The sequence below is a fragment of the Tenrec ecaudatus genome, chromosome 8 (genome assembly GCF_050624435.1).
Source record: "Tenrec ecaudatus isolate mTenEca1 chromosome 8, mTenEca1.hap1, whole genome shotgun sequence".
Lineage (NCBI taxonomy): Eukaryota > Metazoa > Chordata > Mammalia > Afrosoricida > Tenrecidae > Tenrec > Tenrec ecaudatus.
In genome coordinates, this window is record NC_134537.1 from 96939675 (window position 1) to 96956981 (window position 17307).

Consider the following 17307-nt stretch of genomic DNA (forward strand, 5'->3'; position numbering starts at 1 on the left):
ATTTTCCATCGTTTGCTACATCGCACCTTGACTGGCTCGACCTCCCCTAGACCCCTCTGCAATGGGATGTCCAGTGGCCAATAAATGGGCTTTGGGTCTCCACTCTGCACTCCCCCCTTCATTCACTATGGTAAGATTTTTTTGTTCTGATGATGCCTTATACCTGATCCCTTAGACACTTTGTGATCAAACAGGCTGGTGTGCTTCTTCCATGTGGGCTTTGTTGCTTCTGAGCTAGATGGCCGCTTGTTTACCCTCAGGCTTTTAAGACCCCAGACGCTATATTTTTTGAAAGCTGGGCACCATCAGCTTTCTTCACCACATTTGCTTATTCACCCACTTTGTCTTCAGCGGTTGTGTCGGGAAGGTGAGCATCATAGAATGCCAATTTAATAGAACAAAGTATTGCACTGAGGGAGTACTTGAGTGGAGGCCCAATGTCCCTCTGCTACCTTAATACTAAACCTATAAATATAGGCACATAGATCTATTTTCCTCATCTTCATATTTAAATATATTTGCATATGTACATGTCTTTATCTAGCCCTCTATAAATGCCCTTTGCCTCCCAGCTCTTTTCTCTATTTCCTTTGACGTTCCTCCTGTCCCACTATCATGCTCAGTCCCCACCTAGGTTTCAGCAATACCTCTTCGTTACATTACCCTTGATCATGCCCAACCAGGCCTCCCACACCCTCCTCACCACCAATTTGGATCACTTGTTGTTCCCTTGTCCCTGGGTTTGTTAATACCACTTCCTTTCCCCCCACCTCCCCCTATCCCATATTCCCCCAGGAACTGTTGGTCCCGTTGTTTTCCCATACATACATAAATTGTGTAAAGCACACTTGTACATTCACTGCCCTCCTCATTCTCAAAACATTTGCTCTCACCTAAGCCCCTGGCACTAACTCCTCATTTTTCCCCTCCCTCTCTGCTCCCCACTCATGAACTCTAGATAATTTATAAATGATTGTTTTGTCATATCTTTCACTGTCTGATGTCTCCCTTCACCCATTTTTTGGTTGTCCTTTCCCCAGGGAGGAGGTTATATTCAGATCCTTGTAATCAGTTCCCCCTTTCCACCCCATCCTCCTTCCACCCTCCCAGTATTGCCACTCTCACCACTGGTCCTGAAGGGATCATCCGCCCTGGATTCCTTGTGTTTCCAGTTCTTGTCTGTACCAGTGTCCATCCTCTGGTCTAACCAGACTTGCAAGGTAGAATTGGGATCATGATAGTGGGATGGGAGGAAGCATTTAGGAACTAGAGGAAAGTTTTATGTTTCATCGTTGCTACTCTGCGCCCTCAATGGCTCATCTCCTCCTCGCAACCCTTCCTTGAGGGGTGTCCAGTTGCCTACAGCTGGGCTTTGAGTCTCTACTCCGCACTCCCCTCATTCACAACGATATGTTTTTTTGTTCTGATGATGCCTGATACCTGATCCCTTCGACACCTCATGATCGCACAGGCTGGTGTGCTTCTTCCATGTGGACTTTGTTGCTTCTGAGCTAGATGGCCGCTTGTTTACCTTCAAGCCTTTAAGACCCCAGACACTATAGCTGTTGCTAGCCAGGCATCATCAGCTTTCCTCACCACATTTTCTTATGCACCCGCTTTGTCTTCAGCGATTGTGTAGGGGAAGGTGAGCATCATGGAATGCCAGTTTAATAGAAAAAAGTATTCTTGCTTTTTAAAAAAAAAAACAAACCTTTAAGTGTTGTATGTTTCCAAATATTCTCTGCCTCTAATCTGGTACAAATAACTTCTACAAAGATGTCAAATAATAAAACAAACAAACAACCCACTGTTGTCCAATCTGATCCCTAGTGACCCTGTAGGACAGAGAAGAACCGCCCCATAGGGTTCCCATCTTAGGGACCTCTTTCTCCTGCAGAACAGCGGGTGGATTCAATCCACGGACCTTCAGTCAGCATCCGAGGGCTTACTCCCCGTGCCACCTTATTCTACTGGTGCAGGCTCTTCTTCCCCAGTCTGGCAATGCCTGCCTTCTCCAGGGTCCCTCACCTCCACGAGGGAGCTGAAGGCCAGCTCGTTGCCCTACTCAGTAAAGGTGTGACCTTCAACACACCACTTCACTGAGCCTCAGCTGCACCCACCTGTCAGTACTAGTTGCGTCCCTGAAAATAGATAGGTTGAAAATAATTTTCACTCCTAAAATCTGTGGTTCTAAGAGTCACTAGACAAAAAACCCTTTAGAACACAAGTTTTGCTGAGTGGGAGAGGGAAAAGGTATATTTTAAGATCTCCAAAAAGAATAGGACAAAGCTCCCTGGGGAAAGTAGTTTGGAGCTCTGGTGGTTTAGTGGATTATACTTTGGGCTACTAACCGCAAGGTCAGCAGTTTGAACCCACTCACCAGACGCTCTCCACAGGCTGGCAAGAAAGAGGAGACTTCCTGTTCTGGTGAAGTTTGACAGCCTCAGATGCCCACAGGGGCAGTTCTATTCTGTCCTATTGGATTGCTATGAGTCAGAATTGGTGGAATGGCAGTAATTTTTTGTTTTTTTTCTTAGGAAGCAGTACAAAACTGTGAAGAAGTGCCTGATTCCACGGTATTCCAAAGGTCAGGAGGGTAAAGGAAAGACTCAATAGACTGAGGAGAAAACCCAGGAGCACAGGGTTGACGTGCACCCACTGTCAAGAAGTTTGTCTTGAGAAACAGTGACACAGCCACATACATGGGACGCTGTTCACGGAAACAGTCCCATACAAGGGAGCACCGCATAGGACACCGCAGAGGACGGTGGTGTGTGATAGAGACCAAGGAGCACAGGCTTGTAGGGAGTTCTGATGACCGAAAGAGCAAGATGGAGGCCCTGACCTGGGCTTCAGAGGCTGTGTCGCTTTGGAGAGGGCGCAGAAAGTCTCATCTTTCTCCCTTGTGGTGACTGCTGCCCTCAATATGTTGACTTCACAGTTGGCAGCCGCTCGTTATCCACGGTGCCACCCGGCCTCTTTGGAATCATTTCTAGGTTTCTTATTTTAAACAATTCTCACGGATGGCAATAAACAGCTTCATGAATGAACTTAACGTTACTCTCTGTCAGCAGGGCTAGAGGGCATGATTTATGACCGACGCATTGCATTTCATTGCACTTTGCTGTGCTTCACTGACAGCGCTTTTTCTTCTTTTTTACAGTGTCCTGGCAACCTTGCTTCGAGCAAGTCTTATTGATGACATTTCCCCCACAGGATGTGGTCACTTGGTGTCTGTCACCTTTTTGTAATTCTCACAACAGTGCCAACCTTTTCCTGTTATTACTGCATCGGTAGTAGATGGCAGGATAGTATAAGCATAACTTTTATATACACTGGGAAGCAAAAAAAAGTGGGACTCACTTTATTGACCTGTTACTTTATTGCAGTGGTCTAGAATTCACAATATCTCTGAGGTATGCCTATGTATTCCTCGTCACAAACTCTTATCGGAGACTTTTACTATTAAATTCGTTCAAAACAGGTACTGTGGAAAATGCCACCTCCATGACATCCCCAAGTGATAGAAACCATTAGATCTTTCCGTTGTGTTCCGTTCAGGTGAGAGCACAGTGCAGCTGTGGACACTGAAAGGAGGTCATGAAATTGGGTCCACTGAATGCTGGAATTGATACTCTTTGGAACAAGAACCAGCAGCTTTGGGTCACCTGGTTTCTCTGGCAGGAGCTGCAGATTTGTTAGCATCAGGAAGATTTGGATGTGGCCCAAGGAGCATTGTGATGGCTGACATTACTGTAGAGTTGTCTTTGCTTGTAGAGGAATGAAAGCATACGTTGCCCAGCCATCCACTCTTGGCTCCACCTTAGGCATGTTTGTTTTACATGGGAGATTCTGCTTGACCATGAACTTTACCCTTGGTTGTAAGCTGCTCCTAGACTGCATAATCTTTGTAAGCAGGAAAATGCCCGTCCTTTCAATTGTTCACTTTGGGGAGTATAATTAGAAGTATGAGAACTCAGAGGCTTGTCCCTCTTGAGGATCATTGAGATAAACAGGCCCTGAAGCTTAAATGAAACTAAAACAGTTGAGTGAAATCTCAGGGGAATGATGGGTAATTTCTGTTCAAATTACCAAAGTTCATCATGATACTGAAGATATTAACTGGTGTGTATAATATTTATGGTATAGTAATTTATATTGCCATATTGGAAATACTAGGAACACCTGTAATTTATATTGAATCCTTAACTAGACCAATAAGCAATATTGTGACAAATGGGGACAAGCCTGAAGTTGTCAATGACTTTATTTTACTTGGAAATAAATTCTACATTCAAGAAATCGCAGGACAAATCTCCTGCAAAAGTACTAAAAACAAAAGTGACTTTGAGAATCTGATTCAAGCCATGGTATTTTCAGCACCTCATATGCATCCAAAACCTGGACAATGAATAATGAAGAAAAAATGAATTTGACTTGTGATGTTGGTAAAGAATAGTGAATATACCATGGGCTGCCAGAAGAATGAACAGATTTGTCTTTGAGGCCCATCTTATTGCCTGCCAATGGCTCACCATATTGTCTGTCAACCCTGGGAACTATCAGTGGCCTGTCGTATTGTCCACTGACTGTGGTAGCCCCCAGATCTAATACCTGATCTAACTGCACCCACCACCATAGTCTTCCTATTTCCTCTCCAGGCTTTGTCCTTCTGTCTCCTGGTTCACCTTCCTGCTTCCTGGTTTCTCAACCTTGGTGGCTGCATAAGTCAGGAAGGGCCTCCAGCTTAGCCTCTGAACCACGGATTTGAGCTGGATTGAGTTTGCTCACTCTGAAGCTGTGTGGACCACTTTTTTTTAATATAAAGGTGTTTTAAAATTTTTTTAAATGCATTTATAGATGTCACTTGTTGTGTTACACTGGGTTGACTAGAGAAACAAATCCAGGGGCATTCATATACGGATAGGAAAAAGCTTTATATCTAAAATTAATTGATATTAAGAAAATATTCCAGGCCAGTTCAAATCAAGTCCATAAATCTGATATTAACCCATATGTCTGATACTAATCTATAAATTCCTCTTCAGACTCACACAGCACATGCAAAGAGGCTGAATGCAGACACGTCACAGGCAAGTGGGTAAAAGTCTTGTGGATCCAGTGTCGGTGGAAGCATCTCAGTGTTGGTGCGGACCTCCACGTGGCTCCTCCAGCTCTCCAAGTGTCTCAACAGCAAGAAGTGAAGCAGAGAGAGTGTGGCCCTTGTCCCAGGGAAAAGAGGAAATTCCCAGAATCCTCATGAGACGGCCACACCCACAAGGAGGCAGCATCAGGCTGTGACCTGATTGACAAGCTAGACTTCACCCCTAGATTTAAATATCCAGTTGACATGAAATTATGTAATTACCACACTAGTTTTGCTTCTCTAGAAAACCCAGCCTCACACAATCCTCCATGACATGGACTGACATAGTGGCTGCAACATGGACTCAAATATAACAAGACTTGTGGGCAGGGAATATAACAAAGTGGTGTTTCATTCTGTTGTATACAGTCAGTATGAGTTGAAATCAATCTGATGGGACTGATTTCTTTATTGACAAATACATGTTGTGGTTTTCTATAATAAAGCTATCCTTAGGCATTTGGAAAAAGATGGAAAATAATTTGGGAGCCCTGCTAAGTGCTTTTTGTTAATTGCAAGATTAGCATCTCAAACCCAAGAACCATTGCATGAGAGAAAGATGTAGTGGTCTGATTCTGTAGGGAATGACGGCCTTGCACCCCCTGTGCGGGCAGTGCTACTCTGTCCTACGAGGTCACGATGAGTTAGAATCGACTTGACAGCAGTGGGTTTGGTTTTATAGGTTTGGGGTTATTTTTGGTTTTATAGTTTATAGAAAATAATAGACCGTATCACATTACAAATTCAATTTAAGTCATACGTGCACCTCTTTCTATGACCATTCCTCTTCCTATCTCTACAGAGGTAATCAACATCTTCAGATTTTTATTCTCAGTCAAATTTTTGTTTTTTTCTATCATATGTATACAAAAAAGATACATGAATTGTATGGGTGTATGTTTGTATCCATTACTATGAATTAACATAACTTACTAAAGTTTTTTTAACTTACTAAAGTTTTTCAAGAGTTTTATTGGCATCCGAAGGGGTACTGAAAAACAAAACATAACAAAACCGAATCTTTTTTCCCCCAAAACTATGTATTTACATTTTTGTTACAAAAAAAACCTATCATCCTCAAAGTATTCGTCATTACACTTAATACATTTGTCAAATCTGCGCTTCCATTCTTGGAAACATTTTTCAAAATCATCTGGTTGTCTGGCTGACAGCACCTCCCTCATTTTTCTTCACCTCTTCTATGTCATCAAATTGCTGTTCTTTCATGTTCTTCGTCATTTGTGGAAACAAAGAGAAATCACCCAGCGCAAGTTAGGTGAGTCAGGTGTGTGGGACAAGAGAAGTATGCTGTTTTTTTTTTTGCCAAAAACTGGTGCACTGAGATGGCTACAAGAGCAGGTGAATTGTCATGGTGGCAAAATCAGTCCCCCGTTTGCCACAAATCAGGCCTTTTTGTCACACACAGTTACACAATCTTTTCAAAACCTCTCAATTGAAAGCTTGAATAACAGTCTGACCTGGTGGAATGAACTCTAATCGGCATTTTCATCCATTTGGGAAGTTGACAGATGTCCAAAAATGATGTTTGTTATCCATTGACATTTCACCATTTTTGAAACAAGAAAACCACTCATACACTTGAGTTTTCCCCATGGTGCTGTCCTTGTAAGCTGTGTTCAACATCACAACAGCTCCTGCGGCATTTTTCCTGAGCAGGAAACAAAATTTCACAGCCGCCGCCGTTCTCTTAAATCGGCCATTACAAAACCCGAGGTTTTAGCAAAATTGCTTTATGAAAACATTCACTGTGATCAGAGAGAGCCTTCCCAGGTGACACAATTGGGTGCACTAACTCAGAACGAGTTGCTGGATACTTGCCTAACAGGACAAATAAATACTGTGAAATTTCTGTCCATCAGAGCCTCTTGTGGGTTTTTTGGGGGCGGGGGGATACCCCCTCTTGTAATTCACATATCCTATAATTCAATAGTTCACTCACAGCAAGGAGAGTTGTGCAAACATCACCACAGTCAGTTTTAGAACATTTTCTTCATTCTTGTCCTCATTTTACTAGCTCCCCATTACCCCCTACCTCCCCTGCCACGTCCCCAAGGAGGGCTTAATCCAGTCACTGACTTTAGAGATTTACCTATCCTGGATCTCATATACAGAAATATATTAAAACTGAACAAAACACCCAAAAAGAATAACAAAGTAAAATAGGTAAAAATCTCAAGTGAAAAGAAAGCAGAAAATGTAAAAATCAAAACAAATTTAAATGGATAATACGGGAGGTCATATGATAGGATGCTAAATTTTAAACTGCCACTGCAACAATCCACTCTCCGATGCATTCTGCAGGCTGTCGAGGGCATCCGCATCTCTGGGCCATGGTCACAGGGGTCCCCGGGGCTTAATCCACATGTATTGCCCTTCACTTCAAAAAAAAAAGAAACAATTTTAAAATGAGTCAAAAAGATCAAAGGATATTAAACTTTGACCCATGTCTGCCATACTTGACTTTACAATGCGCTCTGTTGGATAAGAGTGGGCTATGCACATCCCTCAACTATGACTGGAGGGACTTTATTTGAGGTTTAATCCACGTGGGGGTCCTACAAATGGATCTGGGGCTTCACAATTTAAGCTCTGATACCATTCCCACCTTTAGATTTGGAGTATATTATTTACCATCTTTGAACCACACAGGCTGGTGTACTTCTTCCATGCCAACTTAGTTGATGCCTCATTTAGATGACTGCTTCTTTGAAAACAAGCCTTAAAGACCCTAGATGCTAGTCTTGCCGATAGATGGGCACCATCTAGTGTCTTCACCACACTTTACTGTAGCATCTGTATCTTCAATGATCTCTTCATGAGGGGCATGCCATAAAACTAACTGTTCTTAGATTGGGTCAAGAATTAAGTGTAAGCCCAAAATCCATTCACACATCTATGATTTATACATGTATCTGGTTCCCCTTGAAGACATCATTGTCATTTTGTGTTAGAGAACATTACTAATCACCTCCCTGGGGCATCACTTCCACCACTGCCATCAAGTCAATACTGACTCTTAGCGGCCCATATGCCAGGGTAGATCTGCCCCTGAACTCACTAATTTTTGTCTCCAGCTTTGTACATGTCCTTTTACATGTTCTTGATGGACATAGTTCTTCTGACTCTAAATGGAAACCATGAAAAGTTACTTGTAATGATATGTTGTTGTTGTTTTTCTAAGTCCTATGATCTTTTAAAGCCACAAACATGGTTCCCACACAGTAATTAAAATGTCCATTTGATGTTATAATCAAAACCCCCTTTTAGGGAATGCTGACATTTTGGGGTTTAGCACTGGCCTCTGTTGGCAGATGGAGCACTCATCAGTGGCAGTAGCCAGATCAGCCATATGACAGGGAACCCATATTGTTGAAGTCTCCATCCTTGTTGCCAGGGCCATTTTACCTGACCCTCCTGAGCAAGCACAGGGAGCCTGGTCGCTCTGAATCAAAATCAACCAGGGCCGCGAGTTAGGTAGCTTGGTATTCAAAGGGCTTTGCATTTCCGTTGTCAGGGCTGCTCCTCAGTGGGGACATCCAGAGAACACTTACATGGCCTGGGAATTTCTTCCCATTTTGTACTCATTCCTAGCGGTCCAACCACAGTGTTCCTCTACTATTCCTCTCCAATCTTATTTTTGTCTTTCCAGAGCCCTGGTGGTGTAGAGGTTGCACATGGGGCTGCTAACCACAAAGTCAGAAGTTCTAAATCACCAGCTGGAGTGTGGAAGAAAGGGATGCTTTTTATCCCGGTAAAGAGTTACATAGTTTCGGGAACCCACAGGGGCAGTTCTGCTTTGTCCTATAGGGTCGCTGTGAGTCAGAATCGATTAAATTGATGGCAGTGAGTGAGAGAACCCTGGCAGGGTACTGGGTTACACATTGGGCGACTAACCACAGGGTCAGTAGTTGGAATCCACCGGCCACTCCCTGGGAGAAAGATGAGGCTTTCTACTCCTGTAAAGACTTACAGCCTTGGAAGCCCTAGGGAATCGTTCTACTCAGTCCTATAGGGTCTCTCTGAGTCAGAATTGACTCAGTGCCAATTGGTGCCCCCCCAAACCCCATACCCGTTTCCGTTTTTAAGCAGTTGGCCCAGTACCCTGAAGCCTCGGATCTGCTGATGCTTCCTATTGACTGTACTCTCTTGGGAATCACAAGGCAAAGAAGTCAGGTTGATGCCAGCAGGGATTGATCCCGTAGGGCAGAGAGCAGTGCAGAGAAGGAAAGAGAAATGATCTGCAGGGGCAAAAGGGGACTATCCAGCCTAGCATCAAAGTATCTACTCAGTTCCATAGCTCTATTAAGTTTATCTTGGCGTCAATGCAACACATCTCAATGGTCACAATGTTATAACATACCTTGGTAGGTGGGGGATATGTGTCCTCACTTTTTTTATAGCCCAAGGCCCCAGAATTTCTAGGCAAATGAGTTTTAAAACTTGTGTCAGGCTGCCTTGACTAGAAATACAAATGCAGTGACACATTTGTGTAAGAAAGAGCTCTATATCAAGAAGTAATTTTATTATCAAGAAAACATCCAGCCCAGTTCAACTCAAGTCCACAAGTCTGGTAAGAGTCCATAAGTCCCTCTCCAGACTCACAGAGCTACAGGCAATGATGCAGAATGCAGGAACATCGTAGGCTGGTGGGTGCAAATTTGTGTGGATCCAGTCAGTGGAACATATCGCAAGGTTCTAGCAGCTCTCAGGGTGACTGGCAAGCAGGAGGGTGAGGCAGAGAGGGGCTGGCCTCCAGAGAGCTATATAGCTCAGTTGCACTTCCAAGGGAAGTCATCCGGCTCCACCCCTACACTTTTATTTATCTTCAAGTTGACATGAAATCAGGCAACTATCACGAAGCTATCTGTTAAATGTGTCAAATCACTCACACTAAGTTTTACCGGATGAGCATCCTTTGGTTGCAGGTATTTGAACTTTCTGTCTTTAAGGATTGCATAAAGTCACACATTATTTTGATATGCTTAATTAAAAATTTACAGGATAGAAAAGCATGTGCGAACAAAACTACCCCCCCCCAATTCGGAATTTTTTCACAAAACATCAGGGATCTAATTACTTTACATTTATAGTTTTCCCGTGGCAACATATGGCCACGGTTGTGAATTCTGGCTATTGAAAGAGTTTCTTTTTTCTTTTTATTAATCCTTTTATTGGGGTGGGGGAGAGATTTACAAAGAAAAGATCTTCCTTAACACAAAACAGTACCTCTATATTATTGAATATTTAATGAAGAAACATTTTCTATACTATTAAAATGGCCCCAAGTGCTGTTTGCCATTTCCTTGATTTTACGAATTAACTAGAGCCCTCCTCATTTTTAAATCAGATACTCTATTAATAGTTTCCTGGGCTGCTATTACAAATTTGGACCACAACAGGGTGGCTTAAACCTACGCAGATTTATAGTTCTGGAGGCTTACGGTTCCAAAATGGTGTTGGCAGGACCATGCTTGTTTGACGTCTGAGTCTAGACGAGAATGTGTTCCAGGCTTTTCTAGAAGCTTCTGGTGTTGCTGGTAACCTTTAGCTTCTGAAGGCACCACTCTAGTTTAGGCCGCTTTTGTTTTGACTCACAGTGACCCTACAGGACCCGTGAGTTTCAGAGACTGTACCCCTTTCCGGAACACAAAGCCTCTACTTACTATATTTCTGGGCCGTGTCTCCTTTGCTCGCCTTTCCTTCTTCATTCCACCCCCACCCCTTTCGATAAGCCCAAAGTATTTAAAATATAAATTTTAATTTTATCCCAAAATGTGTGAGATTGATCCACTGAATTTCTGCTAACCTGTAAGGTCCTCAGCTGGCTGAGTTTGGCTGACAGAAATAAAGATGATGAAGGGCGGGTGAGATAGACCTGCTATTTAGAAACACATCTTGGTTTGCATTGGTATTTTGAAATCTGAATAATAGATTTACTCTTATGGTATGTAAAAATTTAAGGCGAAAGAATCAAGAGAAGTTTTCAACATAATGTTAAGTGAAAGAAACGCAGACTCAATAGTCTCTTCTAGGGACACCCCATAGGTTAGGGCAGGGTCCATCCTAAGCCAGTGTGGTCGCCCGTGAACGTGAAGACATCTGCAAAGACCCAACTTCCAAATAAGGTCACAAATAGGACCTTCAGCTTATCTTTCAGAGGAGACACAGTTCAACCCACAACAGACACTGACATCAAACAAGATTCCTTTTCACGTCTGTAATCCTTCCCAGAGCTAAGCAAGTTCCACTGGATCAGATAGAATATTTGTGCACTGTATGAAATCCACAATCATGTGCAGAAGCTGTGACATCAATCCATACGTGTGGGAAGAAAGTCATGCTACGTCTGCTTCTGAATTCTTACCTATCACAGAACCTGAGCGTCTATGGTTAGGTTTCCTGGCTTTCAGTTGCTCCCAGAACATTTGCCCAAACATTTTGAATACGAACGACAATGTTCATTTTTCTGTCAATAAACTGGTCTGTGAAAATACGAGGAAAGAACATATACAGATGACCACACAGAAGATCAAGAAAACATCGAGTTGACTGCCCGTAGACTGATTTTTAGGGGCTATTCCTCTGCCTTTTTCCTTTCTTTCTTTTTAAAATAACTATCTATTTATAAGCAAAACAAAAGGCAATTCTTCAAAGATAAGGTGACTTACTGTCAAAGCCAAAGTGACTAAACAAAGTAAGATTTCATTAGGTCAGTAAATACTTGCATTACTCATAGTAAGGAGCCCTGGTGGGGCAGATGCCCCGGTGGCTTAGTGGTTACATGTTGGGCTGTGAATTGCAAGCTCAGCAGTTTGAAGCCACCAAGCCCCTCCATGAGAAAACGATCAAGGATTTCTACTTCCCTAAGGAGCTAGTCTCAGAAACCCACAGGGTAGGTCTACCCTGCCCTCCAGGGTCTCTTTGAGTCCTCATTGACTTAAGGCAGTGAGGTTTTTTATCATTATTGTTTTAATGGTGGACACGGTGAAAGTGCTTGGCTGACAAGGGGACGTTTGGCTTTAGAAAAAACCAGTAGGTCTGAGGAAAAAAGACTAGACAGTCTTCTTTAAAGACCGCCATCTGTAAACTCACCTGGGGCAGTTCTCCTGTGGCATGGGGTCACAGAGTCGGAAGCGGCTGGATGGCACCGGGAGCATTGCCTCTATAACCTTGATTTGACAATAACCCTGAACTAAAATATTTGGTTGTGCTTGATTTAGAATGTGATTTTTCTTTGCAAAATGGAAAACTTTAAAAAAAAGTATTAAATCCCTATAATGCTTCCTGGTTTTAAGTTGGACAACATTTGAGGTGTAGGGAAAGAACTTAAATGTGCCGAAGAGCCAAAACTTTAGTTTTGTAATTCTGTGGCTACACATTTTGGAGCAAAATGCATGTCGTTTCTAGATGGTGTAGTCTACATTTTGTCAATCTCAACAATTCACGGCCAAAAAACCCCAGTTTGTGAGTGTTGTGTAGAGTACAAATATAACATGGTTTATTTCAACTCTTGTGGGGAGAATAAAAACTTTTTACATTTATGTGGACAACAGAACTGGGGAAGAAAGTATGCAGATAAATTCTCTACATTCATATGTTAATGAGTCAGGGAGGACAGAGCTCTGTGGAGGGAGGCCTTAACTTTCACAGGTTGGAGGTGTGTTCCATTCAGTCTCCTAAGTAAATGGCATCCCCGTGATAAGGCCAATTTTAAGGTGCTACTTGCAAGCACAAGGTTGCACCTCTAGCCAAGCTTGAAGGCTACTTGCCTGAAGGTTGTGTACATCAAGAGCAATCAGACCCTATTGTGTCCCACCCTTAGTACAACCCACTCCAGGTAAGGATACCTTTCCCTCTGGAGAAGAGCTCAGAGACAGGTTCCGCTGCCATCTTGGCTCTAGAGCCTGCCCATCTTCTTCCATATGCACCTGCCTGTCACGTGTATGCTTCTAGTACCTCCCCTTCCTATTGCGTGTGTACCCCGAGCTCATCCTCCTCGTGCGATGGGGATGCCTCTAATACAACCCCTTCCTGTTACATATGTGTGTACCGTGGCTTGCAGGCCTGAGATTATATGCTCGTGAGAGAATACATGACTGCCTCATTCTGGTTCCTGTCGCCATGGATGAGGTGAGCCCTTGCATGCCTCGTCTCATGTCTCTTTAATGTACCCTTCAGTTATATAACCGCCCCTTAGGACCTACCCAGATGTGGGTCTGGATCCCGCACACTCACACATTTTGAGACTTAAGGAATTTAAAGATGTCACGATGTAATGACTACCTTAAAGGAAAAGCATCCTCCTTCAACCAAGTCCACGTGGAGATGGGCCCACTCTGGCCTGTTTGCCCTTGGTCTTTGCAGTTAGGGTCCGTTTCTGGTGAGGCTCAATGACAAGCCTGTTTTTCTAGGGAGGGAGAAACACGTTTTCCAATTTCCTTGAAACTGATGGCTTAGGGAGAAATTTAGCTGCAAGGGTCTTTATTACATAAAGTTTCATCCACATTTTGTTGTTTTTAGTTTTGAAAAGTGGGAATTAAAAAAATTTATCTGAAGATGATTGGTGAGTTTCTAAGATTTAAAGAGAAATTCTTTAAAATTGCTTTTGAGTTTTAATTGTAGCTAGGCTTAACATCACAATTAGCACTGTCAATGACATAGAAAAATGACCAAGTGCAACTGCTTACTTATTAGATTCACCACTTTCTTAAGAGGTTTTCTTTCTTTGCATCTACGGCTGGATCCTAGCAGAATCCAACGTGTAGATACTCTGGCTTCTGTATCTAGTGTCAGCTTCCGGTGATAAAAGGTTCTAGATCAGGGAGCCGCCCGTGGAGCTCGGGGGCGGGGGTAAAAAAGGTTCTAGATCAGTGGTTCTCAACCTTCCTAACGCTACGACCCTTTAATACAGTTCCTCATGTTGTGGTGACCCCCCAATCATAAAATTTTCATTGCTAGGTTCTAGATCAGTGGTTCTCAACCTTCCTAATGCTACAACCCTTTAATACAGTTCCTCATGTTGTGGTGACCCCCAATCATAAAATTTTCATTGCTACTTCATAACTATAACGTTGTTGTTTTCAGGTGGTCTTAGGCAACCCCTGTGCAACGGTCACTTGATCCCCAAAAGGGTCATGACCCAAAGGTTCTAGAGTAGCTTGACTCACGGGGGTGCTTGAACAATACAGGTGTCTATTTCTCACCCTGATTCTGATTCATAAAGAAGGCCTGTTTGAACAGAACTCAGCAATACAGGTTTGTTGCAGATGATCCTGATATTGCCTAGGCTTGGGAATTCCCAATCTAGAAAAGGTCACTGGATTCAAGTAGTTATCTCAGAACAAATCCATTATAATGGAACCGAGCCCAATCTTTTTTTTTTTTGCCTGAGAGTATAACTTAAAAAAAAATCATTTTATTGGGGGCTCTTACAGCTCATATAACAATCCATACATCAATTGTATCAAATTCATTTGTACCTATGTTGCCACCATCATTTTCAAAACATTTTCTACTTGAGCCCTTGGTATCAGCCCCTTTTTCCTTCCCTCCCCGACCCTGTCTCATGAACACCTGATAAACGATAATTATTTTCATCCTTTAAAAAAATTTTATTTAAATCATTTTATTGGGGCTCATGCAGCTCTTATCACAATCCATACATCCATCGTGTCAAGCACTTTTTTTTAACATTTTATTAGCGGCTCATGTAACTCTTACCACAATCCATACATACATCAATTGTGTAAAGCACATCCGTACATTCACTGCCCTCATCATTTTCAAAGCATTTGCTCTCCACTTAAGCCCCTGGCATCAGGTCTTTTTTCCCCCTCCCTCCCCGCTTCTCCCTCCTTCATGAACCCTTGATAATTTATAAATTATTATTTTCGTCCTATCTTGCCCTGTCCGACGGCTCCCTTCACCCACTTTTCTGTTTTCTGTCCCCCTGGGAGGCCACATGTAGATCCTTGTAATCGGTTTCCCTCTTTCCAACCCACTCTCCCTCTACCCTCCCAGTATCACCACTGACACCCCTGGTCCTGAAGGTATCATCTGCCCTGGATACCCTGTTTCCAGTTCCCATCTGTACCAGTGTACATTCTCTGGTCTAGCCAGACTTGCAAGGTAGAATTCGGATCATGATAGTGGGGGGCAGGGTGGGAGGAAGCATTTAGGAACTAGAGGAAAGTTGTATTTTTCATCAGTGCTATATTGCACCTTGACTGACTCCTCTCCTTCCCTAGACCCCTCTGTGAGAGAATCTCCAGTGGCCGACAAATGGGCTTTGGGTCTCCACTCTGCACTGCCCCCTTCATTCGCTATGGTAAGATTTTTTTTGTTCTGATGATGCCTTATACCTGATCCCCTCTGACACCTTGTGATCACACAGGCTGGTGTCCTGAGCCCCATCTTCCTGCCTCCCAATCTCAGGCCAACCATACAATGAGCACACACAAGTCATCATCTTATCAAGAGTCCCAAGGCCTTACTAATTAAAGGGTAGTCAGGTTCTGAGGTTAATTGGATTAAGACTTCCGATTTATTCATTTTACTGCGGAGTGCTAGTTATATGTAGCACTGCATATGACGTTTGGGGTTAGTAGTAGATGCCAAGATCAGAAACAAATCTCTGTTCCTGAGGACTTTATAAACCTTTTTGTTAGGGAAGGAGTCCCAGTAGTGGATTACTTGGATTGCTAACTGCAATGTCAGCATTAAGGAGACCACGGGCTGTGCTGAGAAAGATGAGTGTCTTCTACCACAGAGATGTACTCTCAAAAACCTACAGGGACAATCCTCCCATCTACAGGGTTGCTAGGAGTTAGGATCAACTGGATGCCAGCATGTTTTTGTGATGCTTATGGGGAGAGGTAGGAGAGAAGTATGGCGGGAGGTAGGGAAAAATGTTAATAGGCAGACCCATTTTAGATGAAATTAAAATATAACAAAAAGCATGGTCCTCATGAGATGACTCACGTATGCTAGGAGTTCGGGCTGAGATGGAAGCTAATTGAGGTTTTATGACCTCTTTTTAAAATTGACACTGGCTACCCTATACCCACCCTCCTTGCCATTCCATGTATACGCACCCAGTGACCCCACAGGATGGAGTGGAGCCACTCTTTAGGGTTCCATGCATTGCTACCAGCCCCATCTTACTCTGTGGGCGCAGTTAGTGGGCTCGACTGCTGACCTTGCAATTGGCAGCCCAAAGTAGAAGCACCCCAAGATCCTCACCTGCCTACACGTGAGTATTATTTACTATTACTTTCACTGGGTACAAAAGAGAAGCTGAAATGTCTACAATAGAAAATGACCTCACATAAGCTGGAATACAGACTACATATCTTATAAGTTTCTTCTATACACCCACTTCATTAAAAGAAAGACCAAAAATGGAGCCATCTCCCGAAGTATCCCCATGATCAACCGGTTCAGCATTTAAGATCTGCTAAGTGGCTTGGTGAGTTAGTCGTTGGGCTACTGCGCTGAAGGTCAGCAGTTTGAAACCACCAGCTGCTCAGTCTCAGAAACCCACCAGAACAGTTCTACTCTGACCTATAAGGTCCTAACAGTGGTTGGGATCAACTCAATGGCAGCGAGTATTTCCACTTGAAGGCCAAGCTAGTTGACGTGACAGGCAGAATTGTTTGCTACAAAGATACGCTGAAGTCTTAACCTCTGTCCCTGTGGGTAAATAAGATTTCTTTGAAGATAATATCAGTTAAGGAATCAATAGCTGAGTGGTCAAGCGAAGTCTAATTCTTAGGACAGCAATGATCTCAACTAGACTGATGTACCTACAACAGCCACAACTAGGGCCGTTGTCAAACTAGGCACCTCCTGTAACAACCCGCGTGGTGTCTACAGTTCCCACTTCCTCTGCAGGCTGCTTCTCAATGCAGGCCCTGAATTAAAATGAATCAGCAGAGTGTAACTAACTGTTGGGTTGACAAGAAAAAAAAGTTTTGACACTTTGTTTCTTGGTAATACACAGATAAACCAAAAAACAAACAAAAAACCCCCCAAAACGGAGCCATCAGATGATCCAAGAAAACAACAATACTTGTGCTATCTTGTTTCCCTGAGGAAACAGTACACCTGCTTTCTTTCAGCGAAGGCATGTTTGGCTATTA

At 43.1% G+C, this 17307-nt stretch overlaps 1 protein-coding gene across 2 annotated transcripts in view; it reads right to left on the reverse strand.

The window, feature by feature from the left end:
- Positions 1 to 7288: 7288 nt before the first annotated feature.
- GOLGA7 (golgin A7) overlaps positions 7289 to 17307 on the reverse strand; it is a 33562-nt gene continuing 23543 nt past the window's right edge. Inside the window, exon 6 of one of the 2 annotated variants that reach the window (XM_075556628.1) lies at positions 7289 to 7544. The gene's annotated coding sequence lies outside the window, so the exon portion shown is untranslated. The remainder of the gene's footprint in view (positions 7545 to 17307) is intronic. The other variant, XM_075556630.1, reaches the window with a different exon arrangement.